General features: G+C 48.2%; 1 protein-coding gene and 1 non-coding gene across 2 annotated transcripts in view; both read right to left on the bottom strand.

The window, feature by feature from the left end:
- Positions 1 to 14,580, bottom strand: part of DEF6 (DEF6 guanine nucleotide exchange factor) — a 34,263-nt gene that overhangs the window by 18,704 nt on the left and 979 nt on the right. The gene's annotated exons all lie outside the window — the stretch shown is intronic.
- On the bottom strand, positions 12,307 to 12,439 carry LOC125996925 (small nucleolar RNA SNORA51). The gene has a single exon (XR_007491584.1). It is a non-coding gene; the product is annotated as a small nucleolar RNA SNORA51 (small nucleolar RNA).

Genomic DNA, 14,580 nt, shown 5'->3' with positions numbered 1-14,580 from the left:
GAGGCAGTGAGGCCCAGAGGCCTACGACTACATGGAAATAGCCCTGGGCTCAAAGCCTAGCTCTGCCTCCAGACACTGCATGTCCAATGGTTCTCTGAGCCTCAGTTCCTTGCCTGCTCACACAACTTGGCTCAGAAGAGCTAATCAGAGACTAGAGACAGAGTACAGGGGTGAGGGTGTTGACCTTACATGTAGTTGAGCACAGTTCAATATCCAGTACTATGTGGTCTTTTGAGCATTGCTAAATTGTCGCGACAGAAATTCCACCCACACCTGCTATCTTCCCGGCAGAAAAATGGCTCATCTCCTCTATCAAGCTCCAAAGGAAAATGATGCCCACCAACTCTCCTCAGGGAGTCAAATCCAGACTGACAACTCTGGAGCCTTATCAGAATGAGTGGGGAACACTTGGCCACAGAGTAGAGTGAGGAAAGAAACTGAGTGGAAGAGGAGAAACACAAATATGAAAGGATGGGGGCCAGGGGTCAAGAGGTTTCAGGTGCATTGGTGGTGTTTAGAAAGGAGGGGCCTGGGCCCGGAGAGATAGCACAGCGGTGTTTGCCTTGCAAGCAGCCAATCCAGGACCTAAGGTGGTTGGTTCAAATCCCGGTGTCCCATATGGTCCCCCGTGCCTGCCAGGAGCTATTTCTGAGCAGACATCCAGGAGAAACCCCTGAGCATCACCGGGTGTGGTCCAAAAACCAAAAAAAAAAAAAAAAAAAAAAAAGAAAGGAGGGGCCTGAACAATAGCATAGCAGTAAGGCATTTGTCTTGCACTCAGCCAACACAGAACAGACCCTGGTTCGAATCTGGTATCCCATATGGTCCCTCGAGCCTGCCAGGAGCGACTTCTGAGCTCTACCAGTTGTAATCCCAAAACAAAACAAAACAAAACAAAACAAAAGAACAGAACTAAATATCCAAGCCAAAGACAACAATAATGAAATCAAGAGACTCAAACTTTTTTTTTTTTTTTTTTGGTTTTTGGGCCACACCCGGTGACGCTCAGGGGTTACTCCTGGCTATGTGCTCAGAAGTCGCTCCTGGCTTGGGAGACCATATGGGACACCGGGGGATCGAACCGCGGTCCGTCCTAGGCTAGCGCTGGCAAGGCAGGCACCTTACCTCTAATGCCACCGCCCGGCCCCAAGAGACTCAAACTTTAACAATCTAAACTTAAAATAGGCCTGTATGGAGCCGGAGAGATAGCATGGAGGTAAAGCATTTGCCTTGCATGCAGAAGGACGGTGGTTCGAATTCTGGCATCCCATATGGTCCCCTGAGCCTGTCAGGAGCGACTTCTGAGCATAGAGCCAGGAGTAACCTCTGAGTGCTGCCAGGTGTGACCCAAAAACCAAAAATAAATAAATAAATAAATAAATAAAATAGGCCTATGATAATGACAGGCTCGGGGGTTCGGGGGGATGGTAGTATGGGATGTACTTAGGAAATATTGGTGAAGAGAGGTGGATACTGGTGGTAGGATTGGCCCTGATTCATTGTATGTCTGAAACCCAACTATGAAGGACTTTGTAAATCACAAGGTTTCAATGAAATGAAATTTAAACAAAAAAGAATGGATAGGAGCAGATTCCCCTTTCTGGGTGAAGGCACAGCAGCCTACAGCCACGCCCAACACCCTCTAACAGAAATGGTCCAGCTCCACAACTAAATCTTATCAATCTTCCAAACCACCAACTTTGCTTCAGATCAATAGGTCCTAGACCACACAGACAACATCTCAAAAATGTATAGTACTGGGCCGGAAAGATAGCATGGAGATAAGACATTTGCCTTGCATGCAGAAGGACAGTGGTTTGAATCCCAGCATCCCATATGGCCCCCTGAGCCTACCAGGAGCGATTTCTGAGCCTAGAGCCAGGAGTAACCCTGAGCACAGCTGGGTATGACCCAAAAACAAACGAAAAAAAAATGTATAGTACTGTCAGCCCAGTAGGCTCACAGCAAATCTGATAAGAAAGTTACATAGAAAATTGCCAAGCTCAGTGAGCCTCAAAGACTCAACTAGCACCAAACACAGTCCAGTAAATCCTTAGACAATGACTTAGTAACACCATTGAAAAATAAAACAATTATTTCAATTGACCCTTGTTGATCTAAGTGTTGATAATTCCATTTGCCTTTGTGTTATAATGAACAATATGAAGTAGATTTGTTTGTGTCTGTAAAGGGGTAGGCTGAAGTGGTGGGTGGGAAACCGGGGACACTGTTAGAGGGAAAGTCACAATGGCAGTGGGATTGGTGTTGAAGCATTTAATGCCTGAAACAATTGTATTATAAACAACTTATTAACTCACAGTGTTATAATACATTTTTTAGATTTTTTTTTTGATTTTTGGGTCACACCCGGCAGCGTTCAGGGGTTACTCCTGGCTCCACGCTCAGAAATTGTTCCTGGCAGGCTCGGGGGACCATATGGGATGCTGGGATTCGAACCAATGACCTACTGCATGAAAGGCAAACGCCTTACCTCCATGCTATCTCTCCAGCCCCGTGTTATAATACATTTTTAAAAATTGTTATATCACTTCTGAAACAACAGGTTATTATAAGAGTTGTCTACATTTACATTCCAGCCTCTTGGTATTTTCTCAAATGACCATCATCCATATTTTTTTTCTGGGGGCTCTCTTTAAGTTCCTCAGTTGGCCTCATATAAATGATCACAGTCCAGTGAGGGGAGAGGAACACAAGACAGGGATCTTCTACATCTAATTCAGAAGCCTTGGGGAACCCTTTCACTATCAGGGCCCCCAGGTTCACTGCACAGAAAATAAGACAACACCTGCCAAACAGAGGGGCTGTGAAGATGAAGAACTGCATGCAGATTTGTGAGGAGCAAATGACAGGATCTTGTCTGAAGAGAAAGTATAGCTTTGTTAGTTTTGTTGTTTTAAGACCATACTTCCCATTTTTTTTTTTTTTTTGGTTTTTGGGCCACACCCGTTTGACGCTCAGGGGTTACTCCTGGCTATGCGCTCAGAAATCACCCCTGGCTTGGGGGGACCATATGGGACACCGTGGGATCGAACCGCGGTCCATCCGCTTGCAAGGCAGACACCTAACCTGTAGCGCCACCTTCCTGGCCCCCATACTTCCCATTTTTCAGAGATTACTCCTGACTCTGTGCTCAGGGATCACTCTTGTTTTTTGTTTTTGTTTTTCGGGCCACACCCTTTGATGCTCAGGAGTTACTCCTGGCTAAGTACTCAGAAATCGCCCCTGGCTTGGGGGGACCATATGAGAAGCCGGGGGATTGAACTGCGGTCCTTCCTTGGCTAGCCTTGCAAGGCAGACACCTTACCTCTAGCGCCACCTCACCACCCCCAGGGATCACTCTTGGTGGACTCCAGGAGATCATAAGGGGTACCAGAGATTGAACATGAGTTGATCATGTGAAAAATAAGTGCCTGAAAAATATTTTTTTTTTGATTTGGGGTCCCCACTGGGTAGTGTTTAGGGATAATTCCTGAAGGTAATCAGGAATTAATCCCAGGGCTCCTGTATGCAAATCATGCACTCCTGCCTTTCTAGCCATCTCCCTGTATCTGAAAGTAGGATTTGTGGATATAGGTGATGAGTGGGGAAGGCTTGGGTCACTTCCAGTGGTGTTCAAGGGCTATTCCCAGCTTTGTGCTCAGGAGTGGCCCCCGGTAGTGTTCTGGGCATCATATATGGTAGCATTAGGAAGTCAAATAGGAGTTGGCCATGTGTAAGGTAAGCACCTTACCTCTTGTACTATTTCCCTGGCCCCTGAAACTATACTTTGTGTGTGTGTTTGTGTGTGTTTTGTTTTTGGTTCACATTGAGCTGTGCTCAATGGATTTCTGACTCTCAGGAATTATTCCTGGTGGGCTCAGGGGACCACATGGGATGCTAGGGATCAACCCTGGGTTGGCCATGTACATGGCAATTCCCTTACCCAATGTACTATCTGGTCCTCCCTTTTAATTTTTTTGGGGGGGCTTTGGGTCACACCTGGCAGTGCTCAGGGGTTACTCCTGGCTCTATGGTCAGAAATTGCTCCTGGCAGGCTCGGGGGACCATATGGGATGCTGGGATTCGAACCACTGTCCTTCTGCATACAAGGCAAACACCCTACCTCCATGCTATCTCTCCAGCCCTGCTTTCTTTTTAATTTTAATGAATCAAGGTAATTTCTATTGAACAAAACTTACTTTGAAGTGAGAACAGAGTGAGAGAGAAGGAGAGAGAGTGAAAGAAAAAGAGAGACAATACACGTTCAAGAGAAGATATAGGCTTCTCTAGAGTGGGGAAGAAAAGCATAGAGACAAGCAAGTGTGATATGTATTCAAGGAGAAAACAGACTTGAGGGAGCAAACTATTTTTTGGGGGGTGGGGACACACCCAGCAATTCTCAACGGGAACTTCTGGCTTTTAGCAGGGATTAGTTTTAGCAGGGGTTGGGAAACTACATGGGGTGTCGAGACTCAAACCCAGGTCAGCCACATGCAAAGCAAGTGTCTTACCTCTCTAGCCTAAGCTTTTGTTTTGTTGTTTTGAATCTAACTAATTGACATAGATGTGGGCTCTGGAGATAGCCATGGGGACAGAGGTACATGCCTTTTATGCATAAGGACATGGATTTGATCCATGGCACCACTTGGCTTACCAAGCACCAGTGGGCATAACCCTGGAGAACTGAGCATTGCTGTGGTGGTCCCTGGTAGCACCCAGCATCTCTGAGACCTTATACTAAATCATCTGGCTGGGAACCAGAAGGTCCCCTTGAGAGGGGAGGGATGGACATAGATGCAAAAGATTATTGATATCAAGTTTGGAGGAGGTTTTGGACAAATGGGGCCTTGGAAGCCCTGTTGGGGTATTTGAGGTATGAACTGGTTTTCTGGAAGAGTCTTAAGAATCTACCAAACTCAAAACTGGGAACTTAGAATCATCCAAAGACATTCCAAGGAATAAGGGCCAGAGAGATAGTGTGGAGGTAGGGCATTTGCCTTGCATGCAGAAGGACAGTGATTCGAATCTCGGCATCCCATGTGGTCCCTTGAGCCTGCCAGGAGTGATTTCTGAGTTTAGAGCCAGGAGTGACCCCAGAGCGCTGTCAGGTGTGACCCAAACCCCACCTCCCCCAAAAAGACATTCTGGGAACAGCTGTATGTACCAGCATGTCCAGAGAAGTATTCATGTCCAAGGACCAAAAGCCAGCCTGAGAGGCTTACAGGCTATACAGGAGGCCTGAGTTCTAATCCTAGGTATCCCTGGGTTCCCTGTACAATGCCAGGGACAACCCTCAAACACAGAACTAGAAGTAACTCCCCATCACTCTTGGGTGTGGCCCCCAAACCAAACAGACAAACGAAAACAAAAGCCAGCTTCAGGTTCCTGTCTATGGACAGCTGGACCCTGTCTTAGGCCTATACATGGGTGAAAAAGTTGCACGTCTGACAGAGGCAAGTGACTGGGGAAACAGTTGGTTTTGTTTTGCTTATTTGTTTTTGTTTTTGAGCCACACCTGGCAGTGCTCAGGGGTTCCTTTTGGCTCTACACTCAGGAATCACTCCTGGCGGGCTCAGGGGACCATATAGGATGCTGGGAATTGAACACAGGTTGGCCCAGTGCAAGGCAAATACTCTACCTGCTGTCCTATTGTTCTGGTCCTGGTGAGCTATTTTATTTTTATTTGTTTGTTTTTTTGTTTTGCAGCCACACCCAGCAGTGATCAGGGCTTACTCCTGGCTCTCTGCTACCTCTCTAGACCCAGTGAGTTGTCTTTTGTTAGTTGGTTTTGAAGCCACACCCAGCAATGCCCAGAACTTACTCCTGGCAGTGCTAACGGCACCAATTTGGAATGCCAGGGGTCAGAGCCAAGTCAGCCATGTGTAAGGCAAACACCCTACCCACAGTACTATTCTTGGGTCCTTTTTTATTTTGATTTGGAAGCAACATCTGGCAGTGACCAGAGGTTAAACCTGATGCACTGCTTAGGGTCACTCCTAGAGGGAATTGGGGCATTCTTTAGTTTTGTGAATGAACTGAGGCCCCCAGCAGGCCAAGAACAACACACACTAGCTCTTTGGGCCATTTCCCTGGCTGTTGTCTATTGTTTTTCTGTATGAACAGACATGGAAAGATAGGGATACTATGCTGGCAGAAGGGAAAAGCAAGTCGTAGAACAAAGCTTGTGCAAAATGAATGTATGGATAGAGACTTGGCTAAACCACTGGAAATTGTTGCCTGAGGAAGCTGAAGTGGAGAGGCAGGGCCCAGAGACATCGGACAGTGGTTCAGTCACTTCCCTTGTATGTGGCTGAGCCCAGATCAATCTCCAGCATCACATATGGTCCCTGAGCATCTCTAAGAGTAAGCACTGAGCATGGCTGGATATGGTTCAAACACCACCACCCAAAATAACCCTAAGTAATAAACACCAAAATATCCAGTCCAGATATCAACTGGTACAGACCAGCACATTCATTTGTACACATGAAAAATCTGGTTCATAACATCACCTGGAAGCAATCCTCTACCACGGAAGACCCTACCACTGCTCAGACATCGTCCTGCTGAAAAGAGACTTCCCTTAACAATGAGAAGACTTAACAACGACCTGCTTACAGGACAGGGCTTCCTGCATTGCCCTTTCATGGTGAGGTGAAACGAGAAGACACTCCACATCATGACTTCAATTTAGGATATGCAGATTCCAGAATCTTTAATACAGAAACATGATACCAACAACAGAGACTGTGTGAAAAGTGTGTTGGCACTACGGACAATGTCTTGGATCGGACGATAACTTGCCTGAAGCCTAGAGTTGGCCTTATGCCAGGAAACTTCAGGGGTAGGATCTCTTTGTATTTAGGCCAAGGTTATTCCTTTCCATGCCTCTCATATTTTGGTGGGCCTATGCAAACAACAATTGCCACTCTAACACCGTTTTTACTATGCTCCTTTGACGCTAATCCTTAAAATGCACCCACTTGGGCCGGGTAGGTGGCGCTGGAGGTAAGGTGTCTGCCTTGCAAGCGCTAGCCAAGGAAGGACCTCGGTTCAATCCCCCGGTGTCCCATATGGTCCCTCCAAGCCAGGGGCAACTTCTGAGCACATAACCAGGAGTAACCCCTGAGCGTCAAACGGGTGTGGCCCAAAAAAAAAAAACCAAAAAAAAATGCACCCACTTAAAATTTGAGGTTAAATGCACCCACTTCAAATTTGAGGTTAACGTAAGCTAATATGCATGTACATGGAAATGTAAAAAATACTATGCCTCTAATGTTTAAGGAGTTACATAAGTTTTATGGCTTTAGATTGCCTTGTGTGTTGTTAAGAAATATTATAATGTGCTACAATCTGGGGACTTGAGGGACAAAGTAATTGTACATGGATTCTGTTTTATTTATCTTAACGTTCTTTGGCTGAAAGATCAAAGTTAAGATATCAGCAAAGGGACTTCTTCTGAGAATTATGTTATGGCTGATTGTCCTTCCACTGTAACTTTACCTTGTCCTCTTTCTTTGCATCTTTTGTTCTCATAATTCAAAAAAAAAAAATCTGGTTCAGTAACTACTAATAACCTCTTTCCCCATTGACTACATTCAGGACATCCCATCTTCCTTGCCACTTGCCAATCTTGGAATGAGTTTTCCCTAGTCATGTGTATGACTTTATAGTACATTTATCTTTTTTTTTTTTTTAATTAAGGGCCACGCCCAGCAGCACTCAGGGATGACTACTGGCTCTACACTCAGGAATCACTCCTGGCAGGCTCTGGGGACCATACAGGATGCCAGTAATCGAACTCAAGTTGGCCGCATGCAAAACAAACATCCTACCCTCTGTGTTATCACTCCGGCCCCATCTTCTTTAAAATTATATTCTTCTGAGCTGATTTCGTTTTTAAAAAGCAGGACATGTTGTTTTTATGACATTAAAAAAACCCAAAACGATAGAGATAAAAATCAGGGGTGTTATTAACTCTGCTACTACTGGAGCCTATGATTAAGCTGGTCAGCAAGAACATGTTTTTCTCTTTCCTTTTAGTCTGTTTCTGGGTGCCGGATATTCCTGAGGGTAGCCAGGACTCTCCCTACTGGGCACAGCGCCCCTTTCCGAGAGTGTTCTGCCTGCCCATGAGGCTCTGATGCTTCGGTAGCATCTCCAGAGAGAAACTGAGTCCTCCCAGAGGTTTCTGGGCCTATGACCTGGCCCACAGCTCATTCTCATTCCTGCCCTTCTCGCTCATTCTCTCTGGCTCCTTGGGCCTCCTGGACTTTCCTCAACCATGCCAGTAAACAGTCCTGCCTCTAGGCCTCTATATGCTCTGTGCCAGCCCACGACATTTTCTTCCAGCTCATGACCTGGCTCACATAGTCTCCTCCTTGTTCTCGTTAGGAACATCAGAGTTTTTCAACCTTTCCACACTTTATATATATATATATATATATATATATATATATATAATTTTTTGGCCACACCAGGCATGCTTGGAGCTTATTCCTGGCTCTATTCTCAGGGATAACTCCTGGGGGGCTCAGGGGAACATATGAATTGCTGGTGACCAAACCCAGGTTGGTCTCCTGCAAAGCAAATACCCTCCCCACTGTTCTATCTCTTCTGACCCATTGCTATGTCACTGCGCCTGGCTCAGACAGACACTTGTGCCTGGGGACCAGGAGAGAAAACAGAAAAGTGACAGATGTCAGACATGGACTGGAGTCTCTCTAAAAAAGGGGGGGCTAACAGGGTTGAATTGAGATTTCAGTTAAGTCACTCCGCTTCCTGGGGATGTCCTCTGCTGCACCCCACCCCCCCAAGTCCGCTAAGATCCCCCTTTCTGGCCTGTGCCTTTCACCTGGGCAGAGCCTGTCATCATGGTGGGAACAGGAGAAACTGAAGGGTGCAGATACTCGATTCTGGCTTCCTGTGCAGTGCAGGCGGTAGGGGCGGGGACAGGGTGTGAATTGAGGGGGGCAACTGGGGAGGAAGTGGCAGGGCGGGGCTCACCTGCTGATGGGGAGCCTGGGGCTCCAAAAGGGGGTGTCTGCATAGGTCTGCCCTGCTCTAGGGCTCTGACCATTCTCTCTGGGTCCATGTGCTGAGGCTGCCCCACTCCTGACTCAAAGTTTCCAGGGGTGGTGTCCAGCTGCTATTCTCCCAATCAGAGCTGCTGCAGCCCCTGACCTCTGGGTGAGCAGGCAGCCATGGCCTTTGAGAGCCCGCCTTTCTTGCACTGTTTCCTCCAGAGGCTTGGGGAGGCGTGGTGGCCCCTTAGAACCCAGTGAGAGGAAAGGGGTGGCTGCCAGGCCTGTGTGTATTCTGCAGCTCCCAGACTTCAGGAGTAGCTGCATATGGGGTTGAGGAGGTGCTGAGGAGTACAGGGGAGCACCAAAGCATTAACTGATGACTGCAGAGAAAATGAATAATCTCTCCTCCCAGATACACCATCTCGGTGCCAAGGGGCTCTTTACAAACACAAAATGTGAGGGCCAAAGAGATAGGACCGTGGATGGGGCACTTGCCTCGCTTGCAGTCAACGGGGTTTGACATAGTCTCTGACAGGTGTAGCCCTAATGCATACACAAAAATATCAATTTTTTTTGGTAGGGAGAGTGGACACACTGGTGGAGCTGGGGATACTCCCTACAAAATGCTCAGAGATAATTCCTGGAGGTTCTTGGGGGACCATGGCAAGAATGGCAAATCCCAATCATCTCTTGGTCTTTAAGTAAAGATCTTGTGTGTGTGTGTGTGTGTGTGTGATTTTTGGGTCACACCTGGCAGTGCTCAGGGGTTATTTCTGGCTCCAGGCTCAGAAATTGCTCCTGGCAGGCACAGGGGACCATATGGGGTGCCGGGATTCGAACTGATGACCTCCTGCATGAAAGGCAAACGCCTTACCTCCATGCTATCTCTCCGGCCCCTTAAGTACAGATCTTTAAAGAGTTACTGATGAGGGGCTGGAGAGATAGCATGGAGGTAAGGCGTTTGCCTTTCATGCAAGAGGTCATCGGTTCGAATCCCAGCGTCCCATATGGTCCCCCGTGCCTGCCAGGAGCAATTTCTGAGCATGGAGCCAGGAGTAACCCCTGAGCACTGCCGGGTGTGACCCAAAAACCACAAAAAAAAAAAAAAAAAAAAAAAAAAAAGAGTTACTGATGAGGCCAAAGAAATAGTACAGCAGGTAGAAATCCCTGTCATCTCATAAGGTCTCCTGGTTCTTTTGGGGCAAGGGGGCATACCTGATGATGCTCAGAGTTTACTCCTAGCTTTGCACTCAGGAATCACTCCTGGCAGTACTGGAGGAACCATAGATGATGAGGATAAAAGCTAAGATACCAATGAACAAGGCAAATGCCCTACTCACTGGGCTGTGGCTCCAGTTCTTGGTCCCCTGCGTCTTGCCAGGAGTGACTCCTGAGTGCAGAGACAGGAGTAAGCCCTGAACACCACTAAATATGGCCCCCAAAAGTAAACCAAAACAAAACAAAGAAGTTACAGAATGTTTTTACTCTGTTTTCTTTTTCTTTCTTGTTTAGTTTAGTTTTGTTTTTAGGCCATATCCAGTGGTGCTCAAGAGTTATTCCTGACTCAGCACTCAGGAATCACTCCTAACAGTGCATAGGGATCCAAGTGGGATGCTGGAGAGAGAACCCAGTTCAACTGTGTGCAAGGTTAGAGACCCACTGTACTATTGCTCCGGTTCTTCCTCTTATGTCTTCTAGATCTTAGCCACTCTAATGAGTGAGAAACACGAACATGGGACAGAGTGAGAATTTCTGGATGTGTGCCTGGCTGAGAACAAACAGACAGGGGAGGGCTGGGATGTGGAGGTTGGATTTCCAGGCCTGCACCTACAAGCAACTTGGCTAACATCTACCCCTTGGGGTGAGCTAGGAGAGCTTGGTTTTTTGGTTTCCCAGATCAGAGAGAGACATGGAGAGGTGGGTAGTGACTGGGCCAAGATCTCCTGATGGGGGCCCGGAGAGATAGCACAGCAGCGTTTGCCTTGCAAGCAGCCGATCCAGGACCAAAGGTGGTTGGTTCGAATCCCAGTGTCCCATATGATCCCCCGTGCCTGCCAAGAGCTATTTCTGAGCAGACAGCCAGGAGTAACCCCTGAGCACCTCCGGGTGTGCCCCCCCCCCAAAAAAAAGATCTCCTGATGGGAGAGTGGCATGCATCTGAGCCCTGAGCTGAGTCTGGCCTCTACTCATCATTCAGCCCCACTGTGTGGTCCTGGCCCCAGGAGTCTGCCTGCAGGGAAGGAAGGGGCTGGTAAGGCTAATGCCCCCAGCCCCGTCCATAGAATCCTGGACTTGGCAGTTAATTTTTTGTTTTGTTTTGTTTTGGTCACTCCCAGCAGTGCTCAGGGGTTACTCCTGACTCTGCGCTCAGAAATCACTCCTGGTTTGGGGGACCATATGGAATGCTGGGGATTGAACCCACATACGTCCTGGGTCAGCCACGTGCAAGGCAAATGTACTACCACTGTGCTACCACTCTGGCCCCAACTCAGCTTTTCTTAACTGCTCCTCCACAAGGAAAAGGCTGTCCCTGACTCAGTGAACAGAAGATGGCACAGGGACTCAGGGGAACACAGGCTTTCATCCACCCAGAACTGGTGACAGGACTGTTACTTCCTGATGCCTCATCTCTCGTCAGCCTCATAGACCTTCTGCTCTGCCCCTCCACACCCCAACTCCAGACCTATTGTTGATGTTAGGCCCAGCTGTCATTCTCTGCTTTCCAGAAAACCCCAAGACCAGAGCTGTTCATGGGACATTTTGGAGGACACCTTGGGTTACCTGCAGCCCTCTGTCAGGACAGCCACTCACTCTTGCTGTATTTTTTTGGGGGGGGCCACACCCAGTGATACTTAGGGGTTACTCCTGGCTATGTGCTCAGAAATTGCTCCTGGCTTGGGGGACCATATGGGATGCCGAAGGATTGAACCGAGGTCCATCCTAGGCTAGCGCAGGCAAGGCAAGGCAGACACCTTACCACTTGCGCCACTGCTCTGGCCCCTGTTTTGTTTTATTTTTTAACTTTTGTGTCACCTCTGCAGTGCTGTAGGAATGGGGTGCTCCTGGCTTAGTGCTTGGGGATAGCTCCTGTATGTCAGGCATGTGCTCCAGCCTCTGAATAGACATTCTGGCTCAGCCACTCACTTTAAAAGTTCTTTAGAGGGCTGGAGTGATAGTACAGTGGTAGGGCATATTTGCCTTGCATGCAAACAACTCAGGACAGACCCAGGTTTGATCCCCGGCATCCTATATGGTCCCCTGAGCCTACCAAGAGTAATTTTTTTGTCCCCCAATTCACAATATAGACCAAGCAAAGAGCCTGTGTTGAGGTGTATATGGGGTGCAATTACTATACCTCCTCTTTCTATACAGTCAGTGTAAAGAACACAGCCTGTGATAAGAATTGTGAGGCACCAGGAGCAATTTTTTGAGCACAGAGCCAGGAGTAACCCCTGAGCACTGCCGGGTGTGACCCCAAAACCAAAATAAATAAATAAATAAATAAAACCAAAAAAGTTCTTTAGAGAAAGATTGAGAGATAATACAGTGGGTGACACTCTTGACTTGCATGGGTTCAATCCCCAGCACTACATAAGGTCCTCCAGAGGCCCAGCAAGAATGTGCTCAGAGCCAGGAGTAAGCTCTGGTTAGTAAGGTTTGGACCCAAACCAAAAGCAAATAAACAGATAAATAAATACAAATTCTTTGGAGAATAAAGTTCTAAGAACGCTGTAAATTTCTCAGAATCGGATCAGGGAGAGTACACAGAGATTAAGGTGTTTGCCTTGAACATGGCCAGCCCCAGTTCAATCCCCAGTACCATATAAGGTCCCCCCTGAACCCTGTCAGCTATGACCTCTGAGCACAGAGTCAGGAGTGGACCCTGGACACCTTTGGATACGACCAACCTACCATCTACCACTTCCCACCCATTCCCTACACCTCTACCAAAATAAATTTCCTCAGAATCTGAAAAATTCTGAGTTCCATTAATTTTCATTTTGGGAAGAAATGCTATTGCCCCACCCCACTACATTTCAAATATCATTTTATTTTTTGCTTTTATGGGGGAGGTGGGTGGATACCATTCTTATACGGACCTAGTTTTACTATTCCCAACCTACCCAGAAAAAGACCAGCATGCTTTCTACAAGGATTTAAAAAGAGGAAAACTCATCTTCCCCCCCCCCACTTCCACCCCCCCATCTTTTCCTCATGGGAGGAAATAGTTGGCTGCTAGGTCACCTCTCAGAGGATCTTGGGGTCTCCTCCCTTTGTGCCTGGCCTAGGGTTGACCCACCGGCTGCCAGGCAGGGGCAGATTCGCCTCCTGTCTGCTCCTGAGGAAGAACAGAGCAGAGAGTTTGCACGGGCACAGGCTGATCCTGTCAGCTTCTCCCTTCGCCCCAATTTGCAGAGGTGGGGATGATGGGACCCGCTGGTCTTGTCTACCCTCCTCCCTGCCTCTGACCACTTCTCCATGGCTCCTTGGCCTTGCTGCATCTTCACCGCCAGCCACGTCACTACTTCCTCTCAGCTAAGTCCCATCACTATGGCCTAGGGAGAAGGATCTCCCCAAACTCCTGCCATTTCTGCATTCCCCTCTCTAGACCCCAGATCCCTATTGCTTGTTCAGATCCCCAAAGTAGATCAGTTTTGGGTGGAAGCAGGGAGAAGTCTACTGCTAATCCTGGGGGGTGCAGACAGGCTGCTGTTGGGGGCTGGGGTGAGCTGTGATGTGGAACCAAAGCAGACATGCTTTCGCTGAATCTTCTGTTTTGTTTTGGGGTGATACCTGTGGGGCTGGGCTGGGGGTGTTGGTTTTGTTCCAAGCTGTGTAGGGAGATGGGCCAAGTGGAGCTAGGGATGGGCCCCAGGCCTCCTGTGCTCAGTCCACTGAGATCTCTCTCCTGGTCTTTGCTCAGGAAGAATTGTCTTTCTAATCCTTCACTTGTGGAGGTGGGGAGTGGGCCTAAGTTAGGAAATCCACTAACTGAAGGCATGAGAAAAAGACGAACCACCTGAGGGCCATTCCTGCCCATGTGAAGAGCACACAGAGCCTGTGTAGGCCACTAGGGCCATGGCCCCAGAGAAAGGCAATGGCGACCTGGCAGCCACCAGGGGAGGCCAGGATTATTCCTGAAGATCTGAGCATAGCACCTAGCTCTGTGTGGTTTCTTTCCTCCCGCTGGACCACTAGAGGCAAGAAAAAGGGTCTAAAAGGAAGGGAAGGAGGTTCCTTTGAGGAGCAAAGTAAGCGGTGGGCCCTGAGCCTGGGGAAGTTGCGGTCACTGGGTGCTCAAAAGGCAGGTGAGGGGTGGGGCCTAGTCTGGGTCCGAGTTTAGCAAGATGAAGGCGGCCTAGCCTGACCTATGCCTCTTTCAGGTCCTCCAATGTTCCTGGAGACAGCACCCCCTCGTTCTGATGAGGTTGCGGGGGTCCAGGGGCCAAGACAGGAATCTAAGGCCAAGTTTCATCCCCGACACTGAGTCAGGCAGCCTGACATTTAGGGAAGCCCCACGAGGGAGGGAGGCCAGAGTTTTCCTGCCCCCCCT

Source organism: Suncus etruscus, chromosome 18, assembly GCF_024139225.1.
Source record: "Suncus etruscus isolate mSunEtr1 chromosome 18, mSunEtr1.pri.cur, whole genome shotgun sequence".
Classification (NCBI taxonomy): Eukaryota; Metazoa; Chordata; class Mammalia; order Eulipotyphla; family Soricidae; genus Suncus; species Suncus etruscus.
Note: the sequence above shows the minus strand (reverse complement) of the source record. Positions and strands in the feature narration are given on the sequence as shown.